This window comes from Orcinus orca, chromosome 17 (assembly GCF_937001465.1).
Source record: "Orcinus orca chromosome 17, mOrcOrc1.1, whole genome shotgun sequence".
Lineage (NCBI taxonomy): Eukaryota > Metazoa > Chordata > Mammalia > Artiodactyla > Delphinidae > Orcinus > Orcinus orca.
The window spans coordinates 80,073,055-80,095,908 of NC_064575.1; the positions used below are offsets into that span (position 1 = coordinate 80,073,055).

Here is a 22,854-nt window from a genome sequence, read left to right on the forward strand (position 1 = left end):
TTAATTCCTTCTATTGGAATCCAACATCAGCATTGGGGTACAGAAAGGCTCTGGCACAGCTGGTGAGAACAGGTGGCTAGTCCCAGACCCCTGAATGGTTCTGAGCAATGAATTTCACCCTCATAACAGACTGACAGCTGAGGTCAGCACAGGAAACTAGAGCAGCAATACTCAAAGTGTGGTCACCAGGATCCCATGGAAGCTTACTGGAAATGAAAATTATCAAGCCCCACACCAGAATCAGAACCCCTTGGCTGAGGGCCTAGAAATTTATGTTGTAACAAACTCTCCAGCTGAATCTTAAATACTCTACATTCCGAGAAGGAGGAAATGTGTCTAAATGGTTTAATGATTTACTGCACCTCTGACCAACACTACATGTTAGAGATGGCCAGGGAAAAGGGGCATGTGAAATGTCTTCTCCTAGGAGTTTCAAGCTCCATAGATGAGGAAGGGTAAATGCCCAATTGAACAACAAATAATTATTGAGTACTTACTACGTGCCAGATACTGTGCAATGCCCTGAGGAGATACTGGTGAGTAAAAGCTGAGGGTTTCTCGGCACTTAGAGTCTTATATTCATGTCATGTGAGGAGGGGAGGACAGAGGAGAGAGAGTGGCATGGCAGACAACTTTGAGGGCCAGGAGAATTGGCCACGTTGCCTGCAGAGTGCCCCCAGTGGTCCAGAACAGAGGTGCATATGGCGATACTGAAGCTTGTCTAAAGAAGATTCTACCAAGACTGCCTGTGGGCTGCATCCCCATGTTCAAGTGTGAGGTTTTTTTATCCCGGGACCACCGATGACTTTGGCCCTTGGCCAGTATTCCAATGAAGTGTCACCTTCAAAGCCACTTCCACTGATAGCATTCCCAGATCTACTCTGCCACAGGCATTCCTCTACCTTCTTGGTATTTCAAGGTACTGTCTTAAATTTGCACTCCCCCAGAAACTGACCATAAGTTAGGAATTTGGTCCAGGTACCTTATTTGGAAGGTGATTCCAGGAAGCATGATGCAAGAGTGTGGAAGTACAACAGTGACGGGAGGAAAGCCAATGAAGCTAGTGTTAATGAGCAAGCCATCGCCATGGGCAACTGGGGCTCAACCCCACAGGGGACCCTCTGGGAGACTGTGAAGTACAGCTCAAAAGTGGGCTCCACAAAGGCAAGGAAGCCAGCTTCTGAACCTACCAGCTGTCCTCCCTCACTGCTTGAGGACTGCTCCTGGGCTCTGAGCTCTGGCTCTCATGGCCTGCTCTGCACCCGGGCAGAGCACCCTCCTATAGCCAGAGGGATTTCCGATGCCATAGATGTGGAGGTGGACTGTCTGCAGGTGACCTGCAGGGTAGCTGAGGGGTACAGGTGATACAGGTGACAGTTATCCTACAGAGCTTTTTACTAGAATATCACTTATAAAAACAAACACACAGCATCTTGCATCTGAGCTGTACAACACTGTCAGCACCAAGAAAATCTATCAGTCTCTCCTCATGAATCTCAAGTTGGGCAAGATATCGTTCTCTCCGACAGTTTCTGCAACCATGCTATGTCTTATGGAATAATGAAATGTCTTCCAATGAGATATGCAGTGTTAAAACACAGCAATAATCTGATTCCTGGCAATAACAAAGAGATGGTGGTTCCATTCTCCTACATGTGATTATAGCTAAACATAAGAAGACATTGGTTAGGATTTTAAAATACTGAAAATTATTGGTGGATCCTAATCATCTCCTACAGAGACATGCTAATGGTCTGTGGATGCCATTGCAAATTCAGGGAACAGAGACTGCATCTCTTTCGTTACTGCCTCCCTGGTACCCACGGCAGTGGCCACGCTAAGCAGGAATGTGCTGTCAGCATATAGTTCGCTGAGCAACTTTCAGAGCTTTAAAGAGCTTTGAGTGTGTCTCATTTCACATAAGTCTAATTCTCTTAAACATTCGTAGAGTTTTAAACCGACATGTTGAAAATTCACGTTTTCATTCACTGTTAACAAGAACTTTCTTTTTTCAAGAATAATCTGCAGGCTTCCTTACAAGTAATTCCACAGCCATCTGGAAGACTTGTGTTGCTACTCAGAAGTGCTAAAAGGGATATATATGGAGGCTGGATCCCGACAGAATTGGAAATGAAGGGAAGCACACTTTAGCAACACCCACCTCCCTTCACGGCTTCCCGTCCTTTCTCCTGGCATCCCCAGAACTCTGGGCATGGATTCCATGCATGCTTCCAAGTCATACAAATGTCTTAGAGATTTAAGACACTACTCTTCCCGCAAAATATATTTTGTTTTACCAAGGATACCTGTAGGAAGAGATACTTATTTCAGAAGGATTCTTCAATAATGACAGTGTTTCAGGCATGGTGATTCCAGGCAGGAAAAATAATCAAGGACAAAATAATCTGTCCAGTCCTCCAGAAATCATAAGACATTAGTGGACTTACATCTGTTCATAAGATGAACTCCGGGGGTCCAGTGGTAAAGAATCCACCTTAATCTAGGAGGAATTCTTGCATAGGATTATCATGAGATTATAAAAATAAATGAGCTCTAGCACCTGAAAAAAAAAAAAGAAGAATCCGCCTTACAATGCAAGGGACACAGGTTCAATCCCTGGTCAGAGAACTAAGATCCTACATGCCGCGGGGCAACTAAGCCTGCGTGCCACAAACTACAGAGCCCACGCGCTCTGGAGCCGGTACACCACAACTATGGAGCCCACGTGCCCTGGAGCCTGTGTGCCACAACTAGAGAGAAAACCTGCATGCCACAACTAGAAAGAAGTCCATGCGCCGCAACGAAAGATCTCACGTGTCACAACTAAGAACCGACACAGGCAAAAAAATAAATAAACTAATAAAAAAATAAATTTTTTTTTTAAAAAAGATCAACTCTGGTTATCAATAAAGCCATTCAGTACACATCCTCACAGCATTTGAATAAGTGTTGGACACTGTCCGTGGTACTGAAAAACACAGAGGTGAGAACTCTGTGACCCTGAATGTGTGCAGCACTCACTCTAGGGGCACATGATGCCTGTCACCCAGACATCTGGGTTTGCTGGAAAAGAAATAATTATCTAGGTACAGGTTTAAACTAAAATGTATATTATAGGCATGGTGCTGTGGGTGGCCAGAGGAGGACATCCCTAGCTGGGAGGTCTGAGCCGCCTGATGCAGCAGAAAACAGTTGGATAAGCCCAGAAACAAGGAGAGCAGACCATAGGAGAGAGAGTGGAGAAAGCCTCGCGGTTCCCGCAACCGCAAATCAGACAATCAAAAGAACTAAAAAGAGAAATTGCAGGACAAGTTTGAAGGATGGCACACTTGGTTGGATAGATGTGGTGGTTGATAGATCCGGTTGAAAATTTCCCTCTGATGGCTATTCCAGAAGGAAGTTTAGTGCAGCAGTTAAGAGCTGAGATTCCAGAAGCAGACGGTGTGGTTTAAGTCACAGCTCTGCCACTCATCAGGCATGCGACCTTGAGGGAATAACTTTGCCCTTCGCTGCTTTGGTTTTCTCGTCTTTAGAGTGGGGACTATAGGAGACCTACCTCCTAAGCTCATTATGATGGTTAAACGAACTAACGGATTTAAAACACTCACATAGTGCCTGACACAAAATAAAAGCTGCGACCCTGTTAGTTGTCATTACTATTATAAAGAATGTGGACTACAAAGGCAGTGCTCTTTGTTGGTTTGTTTCTGGGATGCAAAGGGATCCTGGGATTCTGGGATTGCATCTTTGTATCCAGTTACCCGTTCAGCAAGCATTCATCAAGGGCTGGCCGTGTGCCAAACACAGGTACGTGCAGCCCCTGCCCTCCGGAGGCTTATGTTGGGAGAGCAGGAAGCAGACAGGGAAGACGAGCCTTGCGGATTTGCTCCAAATATAAAATGCATATTGAAAACAAACGCCTTGTGTTTCTCTTGGGCAGCTGCCCTAAGGCCTTCACTCTTCTCTCTCCCACATCACGCTGCCTCCTTGCATTCTGCCCCACTCCAGAGTGAGAAGGGGGGCTGAGAGTGGGAACATGAAAATGTGGGGTGGAGAGTGTAGCCAGCACTATGAAGCTTCAAGAATGTGGGCACTCATTTCCTTCAGCAGCTTGTCTTGTCCTAGAGAATTTTTAGGAGTGGGTGTTTGCTGGATACACAGGATGGCCACTCCATGCTACCCCATTATACCACCCACCTCATAAGAGAACCACCACAGGGGCTTCCCTGACGGTCCAGTGGTTAAGACTCCAGGCTTCCAATGCAGGGGGCACGGGCTCGATCCCTGGTCGGGGAACTAAGATCCTGTGTGCTGCGTGGCACCGCCAAAACAAGAAAAAAGAAAGAAAACCACCATAAACCCTCCCTCAGTCTGACTTAAGAAGAGTAGATGAGGTTACCCCTTAAGCCCCCCGGAACCTATTCTGCAAAAATGATATAATTCATTAATTAAAGGAAAAGAGAGAGAAATAGGAATACCTACACCTTGATTCAATGCTGTGATGAAGCCTGTCGTGGTGTTTTACAGACATGGGCTCATTTAATCCTTATAACCGCCCCCGGGGTCAGTGCTGTTATCACCCTGCTGTATGGCCGAGATAACTGCAGCAAGTCTGAGCAACTTGCCCTGGGCCACAGCATTAGCAGTAGAGGCAGGATGTGAACCCAGGCAGTCGGCCCTAGGAGCTGCATGCCTAATGGCTGCAGAGAAGGCAAAGCAGGACTAAAAGAGAAGCAGCAGGAGGATCAACAGGTACCCTTTACGGAGCACTTGCCACCAGGCACCCAAACGCCAGGCGAAGACCTTAGGCGTCTCCTTTGGTCCTCAAATCAACACGATGAGGGAGGCACTATTCTTGTTCCCATTTTACTGATGAAGAGACTGAGGTATAAGTAGGGCAAGTAACTTGTTCAAGGTCACAAGCTTCTAAGTTTGAATTCTTAACCATTGGGGTACAGGAGAGAAAAATGGAGAAGGAAAGTGGATAAAAGATGAAGCACATCTATGTATATTTTGTCTCCCCAAATAAACGGAAAATTCCTTGAGGCTAAGAATCAATGTCTTCCATTCCTAACTGCCCCTCCCTGGCTCTTATCACGAGACTGAGCACATCACAGCTCCTTAAATTGCAATTTAAGGTGCAAAGCTCTCCTCTGTGCAGAAGCCTGGTGTTTGCACGTGAACAGCCTGCAGAAGATGCTGGTATCAGTTTGCTCCAAATAATATGCATGCTCCCCTTTTGGGTGATGAATATCTCCTCCCTTGAGATTCTTTAGTGATTCTAACCTACCAGCTAAAAATAAGACCCAGATTTATTATTTTTGCTCGTGTCCCTAAAAAATTTTGAAAGTCCAATCCTTCTCTTTTATTATCTTCACACATCCTCCCACCTAATTCACTGAAGGAGCATAATTTGGGGTCACTTTCATGTGCCGGCCCTATCTAAAGACAGCCAGCTGCGCATTACGAAAAGGACACAGTCAGGCTGTGTCTGGCAGCCCCGGGGGGCGGTCTTAGGTCAGCAGACACACAGTGGGGGAAGTGGGCAGAGGAGAAGACAAGCTATTTAGTTCTCTCTAAATGGTCGTTGCACTTTGCAAGTACTCTTTATAAAGAACTTCTTTCAATGGAGAAAATGACATACATTTGATATGACAAAGTAAGTATGGCGCGATCAGAAAAAAATTGCAGTTCTAGGATCTTTTATGTTTTCTGATGCAGATCTACAATTAATTCTTAGCAAAGGGAAGGATGAAAATATCATTTCATTGTCAGAGACTGACATTGTAGCCCTGGACTATTTGTTAGCGATTAATAAGAAATAGACTCTCATTTTTTGTTTTGGTCTCAGCTCAGAGTGCCTTTTTTTCTGGAGAAATAATAAGATAAGCAGAAGAAATTCCTATAAGGATTTGAGGAAGCTAGCAGTCAGGGGAATATACCCAGCAAAAGTAATAAAATTAGAATAACAGAATTAAAGTTTTCTTTTAGCAGCCACCAATCTACTGGTTGATTCGGGCAAGAATCATCAATGGATGTGTTTTCCAGTTACTATTGCTGCATAGCCATTATCCCAAATCGCAGGGTCTTAAACAACCCTTTTATTTTGCCCATGTTTGGGGGATCAGGAATTTGAGATGTGCTGTGTGGGCAGTCCTCACTTGCAGTCATTCATGTGATCACAGTCAGGTGTCAGATGGAGCTTCAGCCGTCTCTAGGGTTCAGCTGGGCTGGAGTATCCAAGGTAAATAAGTCATTTGCATGGTGGCATTTGGTGTTGGCTGTCGGCTGGCAGCTCGGCTGTGCTGTTGACCAGAGTGGCTACTCACGACCTCTCCAGCATGGCAATGTCAGGTTGGCCAGACTTCCTACAGGGTGCTTTGATCTTCCCAAGGCCAACATCGCGTGAGGACAAGGCAGATGCTGCGTGACTGTTAAAGAGATAGCTTCAGAGGTCAAGCAGCAATGCTTCCCCTACACTCTAGTGGCCAAAACCAATCACAGCCTCACCTAATTCAAGGTGGAAGAATACAGAGCCCACTTCCCACTGGGAGAAGTCTCAAAGACTTTGGGGGCCATATTTTATAAGCCACCACGTAGGTTAATCCCACTGTGTAGGAGTTTATTGGGGAAGAGGATATTAACACAATCTCAAAGTATTTTTCAGAGATTACCTATTTATTGGAAAAGGAAAAGAGATCCTTTTACAGTGGAGAAATCTGATACACACCACTTTAACCAAGTTAATATCACTATTAATGGGACATAATGCACTGTGTGCTTTCTAATATGCTGTCCCGAGGGGACACTTGAATCTAAACAAGAGAAAACAAGAAGATCAGGCCTAATCGAGGGATATCCTACAAAACAACTGGCCTGTGCTCTTCAAAAATGCCAGTGTAATTGCAGCAGATGCTCTCAATGCCGCCCCCGCTCCACGTGCCATTGGCACTCCCTGTTATAGTACTTGCATTCAGCACTCCGCAGGAGGCAGGCTGGAAGGGCTGGGGAAGATAAAACCCCTGGAGCAGCCCTCATCCAAAACAGATGGGAGCTAGGATCCGTGCCCTGCTTTCTTGTCTAGGATGGGATGACGCGGGGGCACTTTCTACACTGTCTCCCAAAGCTCCGGCATTGGAATTTGAGCCTCAGCTGTTCATACTGGTTACTTGCTTGATAACACACTTACATTGGCTTCCTTCCCTTCCTTGTTCCACTTCCACATTCCCTAATCATACTTCCTAAATATCTACCTGCATTTGAATCCCTGTCTCAGCCTCTGCTTCTGGGAGAATCTGGTCCAACCCAGTCATGAAGGACAAAGCAAAGACAGAGCAATCGCTCTGAATGAAAGGTGAGTGAGCAGACAAAGGGGAGCAAGAGAGGTGTGGTCTCGGATGGGAACCAAGCCTGGCGAGGAAAAGCTATGAATGATACTCTCGGGAGAATTAGCAAAATATGATGGTGGGCTGCAGATGAGATAATAGTACTGTATCCATGTCCAGTCTCCTGAATTTTATAATGATATCGCAGTGGCATAAAGCTTGTTCTTGGTCCTGGGAAATGAATGATGAAGCTGCATGATATCTGCAACTCATTCTCAAATGGTTTAACAAATAAGAAGAATATGAGAGATTTAAAACAAATGTGACAAAATATTAAGAACTGGGAAATATAAGTGAATAACATTTGGATGTTCATTGTTTTATTCTTGCAACTTTTCTGATCTTTTAAAATTATCTGAAAAAGTTATGACAGAGTACTAGCGATAAAAAAAAGTACGGTCAATGTAATAGAAATCGGAAGGAATGGGACACATATCAAAAAGGAGAGTATCTGTAGCTGATTTTTAAAAATGTGGCTACAAGCTTCCAGGCAGGTAAGAAATATATAGGATGATGGAAGAAGTGGAATGCTCTAAAGACATGTCAAATATTCCTCAGATTTTAGATACATCTGAAGATGTTGGGCTTATTGTGGGTTATTAAAGCAAGTCAGAAAGGAACCTAACACTCCTTGAGGAGGCTGGATGATGTACATACCGTCTATCCCTTTAACGGGAATGTCTACGTGACTAGGGCTGGTAGCTTTTGCATGGATGTGAGCCGCTCTGAGTTTCACAGCACTGGCACTGCTTCAATATTGTGAAGGTGTTATTGGCTGTTTCTGCAGAGGCTCAGAGAGACTAGGTAACTTGCTTAAGATCTCACAGCTAAGTGACAGAGCCACAGTTCAAACCCTGGTCTCGTCTGTATCGAAACCTTAACTCTTTCCATTCCTCCCTCGCAACATCCCAATTTTCCATTAAGAGGTAGAGATGCTGTGAGCCTGTGTCTAGTCTTTGGAAAGCCCAGCCTTTGGCATCAGACAGACCACCGTCCTATCATCGGTACTGACCTGCACGAACCACTGGATGGACTCCACACAGCAGCCCTATGTCCTTGGATAAACGGAGAAGAAGGCTGATGGTTACTGCTCCGGTGTGCATGGCTGGTGTGAATTTACATCCCCCTCCTCCCTTCTTAAGCAGGTCGTGTGGCCGCTGGAGAGTTCTCCAGGCTCGCCCAAGGTTCTTGGTGGACTACATGCTCGCCGGGAGTCAAAACTACCAAGAAAAGCTAATCTGAATTTGAATTTGAATCACCAGAGGTTTAAAGTATTTTATTGTTTTATACAACTCAGAGTAACCTTATCAATCTAACCTCCTAATTTTTACAGATGAGGAAACCGTGGCCCAGGGCAGAAGGATGCCTTGGTTGGAGCAGCAAACTTATTAGCAGAAGAGGCAAACCCAGAGCCATTAGACAACCCGGTGCTGATTCCTCTGGGAGATTCGCTGGCATTCCCAGGCTGCATTTTTCTTTATTTTTATAAAACCATGTTCTTCCCGTTTTACTGAAATAGAAATGCTCCGACAAGCTTGGAGATGTTAATAGACCATCTGAGAAAGCTGGCATCAAATGCAGACGAAAATCTAAAAAAGGACGGTCGGTGCTCCTGACTTCTTTGTCCCTTCAGTGTAGCTGACGTGTTTCCAAAGGACAGACTCAGGAAGGAGTTCACATGGTGTGAAGACTCATGGCGAGTCAGACCTGCTAAAGCAGTGAGAGTGGGAACCAGGCGGCCAAAGACACCTTGGACAGAATAAATCTCCCTGAACCTCAGGAAAATAGAAACCAAAGCCCAAGAGAAACAGAGGACATCTTCATGCAGAGCCTTACCACATCAGAAGAAACCAGATATCTGAGGGTTTGGAAGAATAAGAATATATTGTATGAGCAGGGTAGAAAACCTCCAGAAAAGAAGCATGCCCAGATTTGCATGTGTGGAGGAGGGAGTGGCAAGAGAAAATGTGCCTTTTCTACAACTGATCCGGCAGAATTTCATCTGCCTAGTTTTTAAAATGATATCCCCCCAAATTCTCATTTGCTTAATTATAAAAAGATGTGTGGGCTTCCCCGGTGGCGCAGTGGTTGAGAGTCCGCCTGCCGATGCAGGGGACGCGGGTTCGTGCCTCGGTCCGGGAAGATCCCACATGCCGCGGAGCGGCTGGGCCCGTGAGCCATGGCTGCTGAGCCTGCGCGTCCGGAGCCTGTGCTCCACAATGGGAGAGGCCATAACAGTGAGAGGCCTGCGTACCGCAAAAAAAAAAAAAAAAAAAAAAAAAAAGATGTGTGCCTACATGCATGTGTATAATGTGTATTGGTATATGTGTGTATACATATGTATATATGTACGTGTGTGTAGTATGTGTGTGTATTGTCTCTAGACCCTTACTTTTATTCCCTATACATTTCTTCTCTCCCCTATGAGCTATAGGTCTGGAGACTAGACATAAAGCCCTTGCAGTAGGAATCTAGTTTTCTTTCCCTTCCCACTTGGGCTTAGTAAGATGAGATGCATATTTATATTTGAAAGAAGTCCAATCAGCAAAATAACTCCGAAATTACCCATTATTTGGCCCAGATTCATACACCTGGGCATTAAAGCAGTGCTGAAACTGATTTCCAAGTCACCACTGACGAACGCTCCTTAGACAAAGTGACCAATGACTGTAGAGTTCAGAATATGGATGTCTGCACAACAAACGGGCAAACTCTAGGTCTAAAACCCATCCACAACCCTCTGCATTGGTCCTAGGAGGTGGTGGTGTTTAGAATGTGTAGCCATGCTTGGAGGGATGATAAGTTTTACGAAGCAATCATCAAATCGACGTGCTATCTGGCTCCATCAGATATGCCAACATGATTGATGTTTGCCCATCAGTGGAGTCAAGATCTGATCTGCTGGCCCAGCAGTGTAATCAAAACATAACCTACTCTGGGTCCCAGGACCTGATGAGAAACTTAGTAGGGGGCTGTTTTTATTATCGTTATTATTCTTCCAAGGGGACTCTCTGACTACTGAATTATAAGTGATTTCTCTTGCAGTTTATTGCAGTTTGCCACTTTGCTCCTCATGTCAAAAATCCAATATAATTTTCAGCCAAAAAATAAGGTACTACATTATGATAATGGCATCAGCATTTCATCCAACAGCAGCAACTAAATACATTACTTACCACATTTCAGAGGAATTCATGATAAATTTGAAAAGTTGCCCTTTTGGAAATATTGAACTTAAATCTTTGGATTATCATCTAGGTTTGGGAAAAGCCTCCAGTCTGGCCTACTGCAGACGAGGGGGTCTTTTTAGAGAATGGCCAGGACTGCCTCACACTCACAGATAGGTCAGGATAGGGATAATAAGAATTAGCTGGAAGGAAGTTTACAATCTGGGTAGCGGCCGCTCCAAATCCCACAGTCACTGGCTTTGAAGAGCCATCTGTCTGGAACCGATTGGCTCAGAGACCTGGCACACAGAGATAATGAATCCAAGGTCACAGGGTCAAGTTCATGTGCGTCTGAGCCAACTAGCTTGTGCAGGGTAGTAAAGAACCATGAGTCCACAGCTGCTGGACACTCTCCAGCCCCACTGGCTATGTGTGCATACAGCACAGGCTGCCAAGAAGAAAAATGGCAGGAGCTGCTTCATTCAATTCAGAAAGCTTTATTTGAGCACTACTTGAACAAGATTATGCTCCCCCACCTAAGTGGAGTTAGCAAGTTAGCAAGGTCTGATCCCAGCCCGCAAGAAACTCAGTCTGGCAGTTGAACCAAAGAGTAAGACTAGTCAATTCTCATGGAGCTAGAATAAAGGAAGAAACAGATGCTGTATAAACAAGGATGGGAGAGACAGTATCTTACAGCGGAGGCTGCCAGGACCAGGTGGTATATTAAAAGGGCCCCTGGGACTTCCCAGGTGGCACAGTGGTTAAGAATCTGCCTGCCAATGCACGGGACACGGGTTTGAGCCCTGGTCCGGGAAGATCCCACATGCCGCGGAGCAACTAAGCCCATGCACCACAACTACTGAGCCTGCACTCTAGAGCCCGCGAGCCACAACTGCTGAGCCCACGTGCCACAACCACCGAAGCCCACGCACCTAGAGCCCGTGCTCCGCAACAAGAGAAGCCACCACAAGGAGAAGCCTGCGCATCGATCACCACAACTAGAGAAAGCCCGCGTGCAGCAACGCAGCCAAAAAAAAAAAAAAAGGTCTTCACGATAATTATTCTTTCACCAAGAAGAATCAGGAAGTGAGTTTGGGGTAAATATATCCCCAGGTGTTTCCTTGAACAGTGACCTCAGATCTCTCCACTACAAGTCTCTACTTCTTTCAAGGAAGTCTTCTCTATACAACTCCACCCCCTTCCAGTTTCAGTAACCCCTCAACTTTCTTCTCCCATCGTACTCTAGAGATGATGTTTTATTGGCTTGGCCAAAAAATTCATTCGGGGCTTTTCTGTAAGATGTTAGATGTTACAGAAAAACCCGAACGAATGTTTTGGCCAACCCAATACTTTGGGTCCCCCGCTGAAGCACACTCTAACCAGGAGTCAGCAAACTTCTCTAGTAAATATATTCCCCTTTCCAGGTCATACTGTCCCTGTCACAACTCTTCAACTTACTCTGTCCTTGTAGCATGAAAGCAACCATAGATAAAACATAAAGGAAGTGACATGGCTGTGTCCTAATAAAACATTATATACAAAACCAGCTAACAGACTGGATTTAGCCCGTGAACTATAATTTGATGCTTTAAGCAATGGGCTGAAGAGAAAGCAGTTTATTGTTAGTGCAAAAGGAACACAAGAGAGGAGGAACACGATACAGGGAAAGAAGAGTGGCCAGTAAGGATTGTGTTTCCAAGCCAGCTTCTAATGTGGGCTATTAGAGATTAATCCTCTGGATAAGCTATCGAAAATGACAGAAAAACAATCTCAGGATTATCTTGGCAAAGAGGCAAGAGAGCTGAGGTATTTATACTCCCACATGCATTAATCATAGTTTAAGGGCTTTCCTTGTGAGGACATAATTCCCAGGAAATTCCAACCCACCAGATTCTTAGGCAAACTGGGTTTTTCCACCTTTGACAAAATATACAGACGCTGGCCATTGGAAGTCAGGCTGCTTGCAGCGAATAGAGGTAAGGATCCGAGGGAATGGAGTGAGCACAGACAGGGTCTGTGCCAGCCCATTTCTTGCACAACTCAGATCCGGCCATGCCTCACACTAAGTTGACTCAATCTTAAAACTAATTCTTCAGAAGAGTAATGAAAATGTCTTAAAAGAAGAGAGTTAGTGGGGTGCTGGGCCAGGTGCAGTCTTCACTACTACAGCTGAGCCCAAGGCCATAGTTGATACTCATCATGTCCCTCCTCTACCATCCATTCTAGGCTTCTCTCATCAGCCAGCACTTTTGCTGATCTAGGTTTCTTGCCAAATGGGTTAACTTAACCTTAGCATTTCTCTAATCATGGCCATGTACTCTGAGAACAAAATCTTTCATGAAATAAAATGGTGACACTATAAAGAAATCTCTCAGCACACAGTAGGTGCTCAAAATTGCCAATTCCTTACCTTCAAATTGTACCCACATGTGAAATCAATGTGATGAGTTTATTTCACAACAAAATAGAGCATTTTAAAAATTTTGAAAGGCTTCTTCTGCCTGATTTCATATGCTAACGTGTTCTTGCCAAATCCAGCTGTTGGCTCATCAAAAAGAGCTCTAATGAGTGTCGACTCTCCTGACGCTTCCCTAGGAGATACCGTAGCATGCCACTTGAAAAAAGCAGCAGCGCCGGCGGCTGCTGGAGCCCAAAGCCAAAGAAATGATCCTGAGTCCAGAGGCAATTTCCTCTCTGTTATATTATCTGCCCTTCTCATTAGCTGCCCGATAGAGTGGGACTCCACAGGCGAGAATAGTTCTTGCCCTGGCATTATTGACTTTTCAGAACCTCAAGGCTTTTCCAAACAGCATATTTGCAGGCTCATTTCATTTCCTGCCTTTGCTTCAGCAGTCTGGAAAGACAGGAGAATGCTCTCCATCCTTTGTCCCGGAGGGCTTGGAGAGGCCATGCCAGCCAAGTGGATGTCAATCTCTTTGGCAGGCCTATGATGGAGGGAGGACCTCAGAGTCCATTGGTGCCAAATGGGTCCATGCACAGCTGAGGGTGGAATCAGCTTTTTCTGGCTCCTCACGCTGGATGAGGGGAAGGAAACCATCAGGAAAGAGTCGGCCAAAGTGAGAGTCTGCAGGAGAGAAAAGGCTTCTCTCCCGGCCCTCTCCTCAGTCCAACAAGGGAGCTGTGGGAGAGGCTCGCAGCTAAGTATCAGACTGGGGTCTCATTTAGGAAGGGGTTCCAGAGTTCAAGAAGAGACCATTGGACAATTCACCCCATAAGGAGGCAGCACAGTCCAGAATCCTGGGCTGTCCCTGCTTCTCCCCTCTGCCAACTGCAAAACCTGGGCCACTCACATCCCTTAGGGCCCAGTGTCCTCATCTGTAGGAAGAATCATTAATGCATGCCCTGACTATATCACCAAGATTCTTGGCAAAGACACAGAACTAGGATCATAGATGTTAAATTCTTTCGTAAACTGTAAAACACTTGATAATTGCCATCCGTTAGGATGAGCCTAGGTGTGTCTTCAGGGAAAGAATCTACAGTCAAAAGTCTTGGGTTTGAATTCTAGCTGCATTTCCAATTAGTTAGAAGACATCAACACTCAGCCTCAATATTCTATTTTGGAAAATTAAGAAAGTAACTCCTCCTGCAGAGGTCTGCCATGGAGCTTAAGTGACCATGACTGGAGTTATGTAAGGGAAAGGATAAACTGCTATTTACCTGTGTCCCAAGCACTGCCTCCAGAAGATAAAGCAAGAGAGTATAAGACAAAGAAAGGTGGTTCCTGAATGAATGAGAAACATAAAGTGGAGTAATGTACCTAAACACTAACAATCATAATAATAATGACAATGGTAACAACGAATTCTATTAAGCTAGGCGCCGTCCTAGCCAGTTCACTCGTATCATCATAGCTAATCCTCATAGCAACTATACGATAGTTCTGTTATCAGGCTGATTTTTCACATGAGTAAAGCAAGGCTTTAAGGAATTAAGTAGCTTCTCCAAAGTCACCCATGTAGTCCCTAGAAAAGCCAGGATTCAAACCACGTCTCTGACTCTAGAAACCAGATTCTTGTACAGACAGATGTGCACATACACAGGCACGACCAGAAAGGGCACAGGGCTTCATGAGCGAGCACACCGGAGAGGAAGGGTTAGCACTTACCGAGTGCACGCACGCATTCCATATCTACTAACCACATGATCTTGGTGTGATTATTATCCCTGTTCCACAGATGAGAAAATGGAGGAATGGTGAGGTTGAATAACTCACTGCAATATTAACACCGAGTAAGGGGCAGAGCCAAGATTCGAACCCAGGCAGCCTGGCGCCAGTCCCTGCTCCGTCCACCCCGCGCACTGCTTCACAGACACAAACAGTCACATGTGGAGCAGTGCATGCACGCCCGCCTGTGCACACACACACGTGCACGCACACAAGACTTCTAATCATGAGACCCTTCTCCTTCTCTTCTTCTGTGGGGCCCTCGCTGACATGCAAAGGAGATGGAGAGCCCCACTGTCATGGACATGAGTGGACCCCTTCTGGTTCCGGGAGATCAGAGGCCCCTGGCAATGGGAAACCGCAGAGGGAAGGGTACTGGGTCCATCTAGAAAGGCTGTGCTGGGCCACAAGCCTAGAATTCTGAAGAGTCTGCTGTCGCTTTGAGTTTCTTCCACGTTCACAGAAGAATAAAGAAATGTGAGCCACGGGCCTCGCTCAGCATCTCCTCAGGAGCCACCAGGCTTTGCTATTTTAGGTGGCTTGTGGCATATCAGCAGTTTCTCTTTGCACTAGAAAAACATCCCACCTTCGGGGGCGGGGGCGCCTTCTCAACTCAGAGGCCTTTAGTGACTTCAATGAGGAAGAGAAAGAACTTATATTTCTGCAGAGCGAACAGGGAGTCTTAGAGGGGGGAAGAAAAGAAGACACCAGCAGCTGGAAGCGCAGAGGGACAAAATGCACACAGAAGCGCACGCAGCACGGCGACATGACACATCTACGGGGTCTTCTGTCTCCAGAGCACCCCATTCCCACAACCTCCATCACCCCAAATCGCTCCTCCCCACAGCACCCCGGTCACAGCTCTGCAGAAAACCCTCACCGCCCTTCCAACGCCCTCAGAAAAAACAAAACTCCTTCGGCAGGGCTTACAAGGAGCTGCCTGGGTTGGCCCTGGCCAAGCACGTGGCTCTCGTCCCCTGCACATCGGGCACCTCCTACCTCCACGCTAAACTGGTCCCCGGCAGAGCAGCTGCAGCCCTCACGCCAGCGTCCGAGCTGCTCCGCCTCCGCCCAAAGCGCGTTCCTCCTGACCCTCCGTGCGCCCTCTGTCTCACAAATCACATCTGCTCATCGGGATTTGGTTCAAACATCTTCACCTCCCCAGAACCCAGCACCCCACATGTGCGCACACCTCCCTGAGTCTGATTTCAGATCCCTCCTCGGGATCCCCTAGCAGCCTGCACGGTCCCCCTTTCAGAACACGCCCCTCACTGTGTTATAATCACTGATGCAACCAAACTCTGGGCAACTGCAGGACCAGGACCTGCTCACCCCGCACACGGGCCCCGCACGCACTGCGCACTGAACAAACGCCTACGGATTACCCTAATTTACGCTGTTGTTAGAATCAAGTGCGATGACGACGTGGAATATTTGGTGACTTGAAAATAACTATATAAGCTAAACGTTCTACTTCTAATGGCTAACGAGATAAAGGGAACTTTGCCCAAAGCCTGTTTGAAAGGCATCTCTGATGAAAGAAATGTCAGACAATTTTAAAATGCTGTTTCTTATCAGCAACACTGTTTATAATGGAAAGGTTTTTAAAATTTGTATATATAGGTGTGCTTTTGTTTTTATTTTTATCCCTGCCTTATTCCAAAATAAAAAGAAGATTTTGAGGCAACTTTTTAAGGTGTCACCACGTTTCTCACCACCCCAATCTTGCCCAAAGGGTAAACATATCACATTGCCTGAATTTTGGAACGTTCAGGAATAATTTTGTTTGAGAGTTTTGCTGACTGGGGTCCACAGTACTGAGAGACCTCAGCGGGCCGGTGGCAGGTAACCCCAGGATCTACACCTGGCCCAGGCTGTGGAGAGATTTGAAAATGGTGAAACCTGAGCCGTTGAATCCCTCTTGGAAAGTGAGAGGTCAGACCAGCGTAGACACTCGAAAGGTGTTAGTTTTATCAGAACTTACTGTGTACTCTGTATTAAAGGCTTTCCATGCATATTCCTGTCTAAATCTCAGCAGAAGGAAGTCCAAATGGTTCCCCATTTTGCACCTCAAGACCCGTCTTTCAGCAAGCTCTACCAGCTGGCCCAGCCTCAGGGCCGGAACCACACCCAGGACCCTCGGCCCCGTGTGAGGCTCTGAAGCACTGTGCCAAATGCCCTCCCTGGTCTGTTTCATCTCACCTCTGACATCTGCCCTGAGATGTGAGCTATGACTACAAGGCAGCCCGCAAAAGGCAGGACTGAAGGTCAAAGCCGCCCCCAGGTGCAGGAGAAAATCTGAAGGGGAACAGCCGTCACAGAGTAGGTGGTAGGGAAAGAACAGGCTTCGGGTTCAGAGAAACTCAGGTCCAGATCCTGGCCTCTCCAAAGGAGCACTAAAACTGGGCAATAAAAATGTCTGGGCTTTTATTTCCTCACCTGTACAAATAAAATTTTAAAAAGCAATTTTAATCATCCTCGGTCTATAAGGATTGGTTAAGTCTGTGCATTTCCAGCACAGTTCACATAGGAGGATCTCGAATTACACTGGCTTTCTTGGTGAGGGCAGGTTACTCAGCCCAGATGCTACTGACATTTGAAGCTGGCGAATCTTTGTTGTAAGCAGCTGTCCTGTGCATGGCACGGCCGTAAGCAGCATCGCTGGCCTCTACCCATGAAGTGACAGTAGCATCGCCCCAGCTGTGACAACCACAAATATTCCAGACATCGCCAAATGCCCCTGGGACGGGGCAAAGCCGCCCCTGGAAGAACACCGCTGGGTTAGATGGGAGTCAGAGGAAAGGCAGTGGCCCTTGAAGCCAAAGTTACAAACTTCAAAAGGTGAAGGCCCCCCGCCAGTAAGTCTCACTTATCATTGCTGCTCCTGGAAAAGCCACTGCTGGGCACGGGGAGGGCTATTTGTGTGCATCAGGTTGGCTAAGCCATAGTCCCAGATATTCAGTCAAACCCAAGTCCCTGTGTTGGTGGGCAGGTATTGCACAGATGTCATCAAAACCCCCTGAACAGCTGACCTGAAGAAAAGGAGTTTGTCCTGGATAAACTGAGTGGGGGAGGGTGGGGGGAGGAGAGGGGAGGGGATGAATGAACCAGCGGGAAGGAAGGCCTGAAAGGTAGGGCTGAGGTTTCCCCAGGCGAGAAGAACTTCTGCCAGTGGATGAGAGCTGCAGCCTGTGCTTGTGGGTTTAAGCCTAAAGTAATCCGCCTGTTCTAACGTCCCGCCCTACAGACTTTGCACTTGCTTAAGCCAGCCAATCACACAAGCCAATTCTCTGTAATAAATTTCAGAGATAGATAGATAGATAAGAGACAGGTACACACATATATAATATATACACATCTATACACATATAACCTATATACACATGTATACTATATGTAGATGTATGAATATACATATATATCTACGTGTTTCTATACCTATGTGTGTGTATGAATATGTGTGTGTGTGTGTGTGTGTGTGTGTGTGTGTGTGTGTATGTGTGTGTATCCTTATTCTGCTTCTCCAGTGGACCACTGAATGATACAAGGCTAGCAAACCACATAAAACTTTGAGGTTGAACTTCATTCCCGTTGAATAAAGGGCAGCCCTGCAGGACTTGAGTGCTCTCACATTCAGGTTGTCATTCCCAAAGGAATCCTGACATCTTTTCTGACAGCTGTGCAGGTATGGACTGGATTCCAACTTCAAGCAGCTGTGTAATTATGTGCTTGGTACTTAACCTCTCTGATCCTCTATTGACTCATCTATAAGCCTCTTGGGGTTGTAAGAATCCAATGAGAAAATATGTGGAGTGTCTAAAAAAAATATGGCATTCTTTACGTTAGATACACATAGACGTTGAAAAGATTTTTGCAATCTTCTAAAATATATAAATTACGATAAAAAATAAGGTTTATTAGTGCATCCTGGGTTTTTTTTTTCCTGGTTATTTTGAAAGAAGTATTCATGTTCTTTTTAACTTAGTCACAATATAAAAGGATTTACAGAAGCTAAAGATACTTATAGAAATGCTGTTATCGAAGAGGATGACATACATTTTAAAGAGGTCACAGTAGTGTCATGTGAAGCATTTAGGATCCATTAAAAGGTCTAAGTATTTGACTGAGGCAATAAAACATCAATAGTCTCTTTGTTCGTTAGATGTCAGCCTTTAGAATATTCCATATAAAGTTCTATTGATTATGCATCTGGACTCATTTGCATTTTAAATGTCTCTCTCTGGCTGGTCTGCGGCAAACAGAGTGCAACGTAATTGCTATTAATCCTCCAGGCACACGGGGTGGTGGGAGTGGTGTAGACAGAGAGGAAGGGAGTGCACAGGATACAGGAATTGATGGAAAATGGGGCGGGGATTCATTCAGGTTTAGGCAGTTGTGAGAGTGCCAAGAAGCAAAGAAGAAAAATGAGGAGGAAAACAACATATTTTAAAAAGAAAATAACAGATTGATTTACGCTGGTTGAAGTGTCTGGGAGAGAGGTCCACAGAGGGACTTGGATGGCAAGGATGCAGACTGCAGAGCATCCTGGGCTGACCTGGATGGCAGCATGTACCACTATATTTTAACCATCCATTCGCCTCAGCTCTGGGCTGTGAACACCTTGAGGGCGGGGCCATGTCCTTCCACCATGGTGCCCAGCAGACCTGTGCACACACTCCATGACCATTGGGTATCAGAAGGGCTCCACTGGTCAGTGAAGCCTGCAGTGGGCTGCTTGGGCTCACGTGCTGGTCCTCGCTCCAGGCCACCACTCCAGGCCCTAAGGAAGACTGGCCAAGACGAGGCCAAGGTCCTCGCTGGACCAACACTTTCCAGGCAGGTGACCTAGACAGGGAGGCGCACTCATGCAGTCAAAGAAGTGTCAGGTTCCAACACTGGAGATTTTGTTCGCTCTTGGGAACAAAACAGAACCCGGGCATAGGACCAGAGCCACGGGTCAGCCTCAGAGGCCAGGGGCCCAGGGAAGGGGCCGTGGGGTCCTTGAGGGCCAGGGCTGGGTGCAGAGATGGGGCAGAAGTGCACTAGAGAAGGCTGTTTCCGAGCCATGCCTCCAATTACAGTCACTCATTATTCACGGACTCTGGATTTGTGAATTCGCCTTTTCGCTAAAAAACATACTTGTAACCTCAAAGGCAATACCTGTGGAGCTTTGGGGGTCCTCTGTGGACATGTGCAGAGCTAAGAAAAATTTGAGTCACTTGATGGACAAGTTCCCAGCTGAGATGGGACCAGGAGATGCTCTGCCTCATTTCAACTCACACTGCAGCCTACTCAGTGCTACATTGTCCATATTTGGGGGCTCTTTGGAGGTGATTTCGCTGTTTAAGATGCACCCCCCCAGCATAGGCCCAAAGTGCTGTCTGATGTTCCTAAGCACAAGAAGGCTGTGATGTGCCTTATGTGTGTGATAAGCTTTGCTCAGGCATGAGTCCTGGTGGTTGTAAATCCAATGTTAATGAATCAGAAATCTGTATTAAAGTGTCTTTAAACAGAAACACACAAAAAACAGAGCTACAGACTGACTATTTGATGACAACAATGTGACCAGAGGCTCCCAGGAAGCTAACCCTGAACGTCCCGTAGGAACAGTGGCTCAGTATTTGCTAGTGCGGTGTTCACAGCGACTCTGTAACACATATCTCCTGAGAAGAGTGAGAACTGGCTGTACCTCATCGCCTGGGATGAGGCTGCACGGACAGGCTCTGAGCTAGACAGGAACTCCCAGAGTGGATTTTCCCATTAGGGTGCGTTTCTCTCCCTGCTCCAGACTTCTCATCATCCGAGGGGCAGCAGCCTATACGAATTCATAACCTCCTGTCTTCTGCAGCCAAGGCAGGGAGATGCCAGCTCAGGCAGGAGAGAATACCCGGCAGGTAACAATTAAGAAAAGCAGACTTAAATTCCCCATCCCTCGGGCAGAGAGAGACGGTACAGCAGTCACAACACAATTATTGTCCTTGCCTCTTTGGGATTATTATATGGCTCAATCATAACAATAAAAAGAAGCTATTCCTGGCCCAAACTGTCTGCAGAGAGATGGCCTCAAAGAAGCAAAGCTACTTCTGTGCCCTCAGAGGAAGCCACGTTATGTGAAAGCTCCGGGGGAAGGCAGAGGAGCCGCTACTGGCGCAGAGCAAAGAGCAGCCTCCCAGGCCCCAGGACCTGGGACGACTTTGAGACAATTTCAGCTTTATCCCCGCCACGGCAGAGGCACATCTCAGTGCCCTCTTAGCTCCTTTCCCAAAGACAATTTAGTAACGTCAGGAGCCGGATCTGTCTTTTTTATGATCGTATAAATAGCAGACATCCAGGGCTGGCCTTCGCTCTTGTTCTCTCCAAATACGAAATTAGCTTCCGCGGGAGAAAGCAAATTTAAAGCCATACCTTACTGTTTCTATAAAAACTGGGGAATCAAGAGCAGGGTCTGTTCAACCTGGAATTTCAAAGGCAGAGACAGACGCGGGCAGGCTGCAGGAAGGGACCACTCATTAGCTCATGTCTCCTGCCCAAAGCTCGTAAACTAGACTCTACCTTTGTGACTATTCTCACATCATGGGATCTTGATTATTTTCTTATTGGAAATGAGTAACGATGACTCCTCAAGGTTCTAAAGAGGCTCTGAGGACTGAAGACTCATCTCTCCGTCTTTGCCCCCATCCTGCCCCATCGGGGGTTTTTTGGAATAAGGGTCTGATTGTTTCGAGGAGCCAGCATTTCTGGAAGCAGTGAAAGGCCAGCTTTACCAAGTTCCTGTCTGTAAATCAGAAAGGTCCAGGGGTAATCCGTGTGACTCCTTGCCTGAAGACAGAAGGCCTGAATGCTTTCATTCATACATTCATTCATTTCATAAGCAGATATTCAGCACCAACTACGTTATTGGTACTGTGCTGAACACTGGAGATGCAACCAACAGAGAAGCATCGCCCCTGCCTTGAGGGAGCTCACGGCTGACTCAAGGCGAAAGGCATTTGAGAAGACTGTTGCCATCCAGTATGGGGGCTGTAGGATAGGATAGGTGCTTTTGAAACATGTAAGGAGAGGGAATTCCCTGGTGGTCCAGCGGTTAGGACTCTGCACTTTCACTGCAGAGGGCCCAGGTTCAATCCCTGGTCAAGGAGCTAAGATCCCACAAGCCCCGAGGCAAAGCCAAAAAAAATAAATAAATAAACATGGAAGGAGGGCACTCAACCCAGCATCGAGTGATCAGGGAAAACTTCCCAGAGAAAATTAAATTGAAGCCCAAATAATGGATATGAGCTGATCAGGCAACCTATCACAACACAGGCGAGGGTGAGAGAGAAGCCGGCGTGTTCCCAGAATTTTGTCAGTTTGGCCCATGGAGTGTGAGAGGGGGAGTGGTGAAAAATGAGAACGGAGAGGCTAGTGGGGGCCAGATCATGCAGAATCTAAACCCTAGCACCCCGTTACAAAATTTTTTTTCTCGTGAAAAGAACTTTGAAGATCTACTCTCTTAGCAGCCTTCATATATACAATACAGTCTTGTGAACCAACCTTATTGCGGTTAGTTCGTCACATAAGGTATACATATATCAAATCAGTATGTTGTACACTTAAAACTAAAATATCGATTATATGTCAAATAAATAAATAAATAAAAATTAAAACCTAGAACCCATACTCAGTGCAGATTCCCGAATTCCCCTGTAGGAGGCCAGGTTAACTTTTCCAGGGCTAATCAGGTGTCCTGTGGTCCTGGCCCACTCCCTTTCTTGTCAAATCACTGTTCCCTGCTAGGTCTAGGAGCACCTTATGGCTCAGACATTACAGAGAAAAGACAAGAAAGATGAACACCTCTTGGGCTATTCGTGCAATAAGGTGAAGGCTGTCTGCCCAGAGAAATACATAATTTATATAAGAAAATAAATTTCACAAATTAAAAAAAATACCATTTGTAACTGCATGAAAAATATTAAATACCTAGGAATAAATCTATTGAAAAGTGTGCAAGGCCTTGACACTGAAAACTTATCTGGAGAAAAATTAAAGACCACCTCAGTAAATGGACAGAGATAGTCCATGTTCATAAATTGGAAGACTCAATATAGTTATCGATTTTTTCTAAATTGGTCTA

At 46.0% G+C, this 22,854-nt stretch overlaps 1 non-coding gene across 1 annotated transcript; it reads left to right on the forward strand.

The window, feature by feature from the left end:
- Positions 1–21,807: 21,807 nt before the first annotated feature.
- Positions 21,808–21,880, forward strand: TRNAE-UUC (transfer RNA glutamic acid (anticodon UUC)). Its single transcript has one exon. It is a non-coding gene; the product is annotated as a tRNA-Glu (tRNA).
- Positions 21,881–22,854: the final 974 nt, after the last annotated feature.